The sequence below is a fragment of the Myotis davidii genome, unplaced genomic scaffold (assembly GCF_000327345.1).
Source record: "Myotis davidii unplaced genomic scaffold, ASM32734v1 scaffold934, whole genome shotgun sequence".
Classification (NCBI taxonomy): domain Eukaryota; kingdom Metazoa; phylum Chordata; class Mammalia; order Chiroptera; family Vespertilionidae; genus Myotis; species Myotis davidii.
This window is the reverse complement of record NW_006285798.1, coordinates 801,393-803,416: the sequence shown is the minus strand read 5'-3', so window position 1 is coordinate 803,416 and position 2,024 is coordinate 801,393.

Genomic DNA, 2,024 nt, shown 5'->3' with positions numbered 1-2,024 from the left:
AGTTTGGTTCCCTCCACTCAGCCCCTGTCCCACCCCAGGGCTTCATCACACTACTGTCTGTGTCCATGGGCTATGCATATATGTATGTAAATTCTTTAGTTAATCTCTTCCCACCCGCCACACCTCTTGTGCCCTCTGAGCTCTGTCAGTCTGTTCTATGCAACCATGCTTCTGGACCTATTTTATTAGTTTAGACTCCACATTTGGTTCATTGGTCTTTTTCTTATTGATTTTAAGAGTTCTATACATCAGGCAGAAGAGCTCTTCTTTTATGGTATGAGCTATAAATATTTTCATTTTTATTTTGACTCTCGTGAGGTAAAAGAACGAAGGCCCTTGTGTACATTTCAGATGGGTTGTGCAAATTCGTACAATTCTTGTGAGTGGCAATTTGTCATTATCTATCAAAAGTACAAATGCATTTATTTTTTGACTCAGCAGTCTCACTTCTGGGAATTTATGCTACAGAGCTACTTGGTATGGATAAAAATGTGTGTGTGTGTGTGCAAGCCCACACATGGGTGTATGTTGCTGTTGACTTTTCCTCACAGGACTGAATATAGCCCAAGAGGCTATTAATAGGAGACTGATTAAATAAACTATGGTACATGCATACAATGGAACATTATGTGCTACAAAAAATGAAGAAAGTTTTTATGTACTGTATTGGAAACATTGCTAGGGTATACTGTTAAATGAAAAAAAGCAAGAGGAAGAATTGTATATTTAGTGTTCCTTCGTTCGAGTAAGACATGGGAGAAATGGGAAATATGAAAATGTATTTGTAATTGCATTAAAAAGCCCCGAGGAAAAAGTGAAAAGTGGCCCTGGCTGGTATTCTCAGTGGTTAGAGCATCACTGGTCACTGAGGGGTCACAGCTTCAGTTCCTGGTCAAGCGTATGTACCTGGGTTGCAGGTTCGATCCCCAGCCCCGGTTGGGACATGTGTGAAAAAGCAACAGATTGATGTGTCTCTCTCTCATCGATGTTTCTCTCTCTCTCTCTCTCCCTCCCTTCCTTCCCCCCATTCCTTCCAGGAATAAATATCCTCAAGTGAGGATTAACAAAACAAACAAACCAAAAAAAAAAAAAAAGAGAAAAAAAAACATCCATACAACTCAAAGAGTTAGAAAGAAAACAACAAGAAAAGCCCAGGATAAGCAGAAGGAAGGAAGTCAAAAAGTTTGCCCACCCCTGGGTTGGAGCATGGGGAAAATGGAGAAGAATGACAAATGTAAGCTTATTCTTGTTTTAAGTTTTTAAAAAAATATATAGTGATTAATTTAAGAGTAAACAGTGGTTACCACAAAGGGGTTGGAGCATGGGGAAAACGGAGAAGAAGAATGACAAATGTAGACTTATTCTTGTTTTAAGTTTTTAAAAAATATATATATTGATTAATTTAAGAGAGGAAGGGAGAGGGGATAGAAACATCAATGATGAGAGAGAATCATTGATTGGCTGCCTCCTGCACACTCTACACTGGGGATTGAGCCCTCAACCTGAGCATGTGCCCTGACTGGGAATTGACCTCCTGGTTCATAGGTCGACACTCAACCACTGAGCCACGCCGTCCGGACCTTGTTTTAAGTTTTGGGTTTTTTTTTTAATTGATTTTTTAAAGAGAGGGAGAGAGAGAGAAATGGATGTGAGAGAGAAACAACCATCAGTTGCCTCCCAAATGTGCCCCAACTGGGGATTGAACCTGAAACCTGTGTATGTGCCCCGACAGTGACTCGAACCCACCACCTTTTGGTTTATGGGATGATGCTCCAACCAACAGAGCCACTCTGGCCAGGGCTTTAGTTCTTTTAAAAGAAGACTGGTGAACTATTTACTTTTTAAAAAGTGAATGGGGCCCAGCCAGTGTGGCTCAGTGGTTGAGCATTGGCCTTTACATTTTCTCATAACTCAGCATCATTTCTATTGCAAGCCAGGATGGCACTGCCCCCTTATGAATGCTTGGCTTTTGAAGTGCCCACTGTGGGAGCGGCATCTGTTCTGAAGTCCTCTGCCCAAGCCGG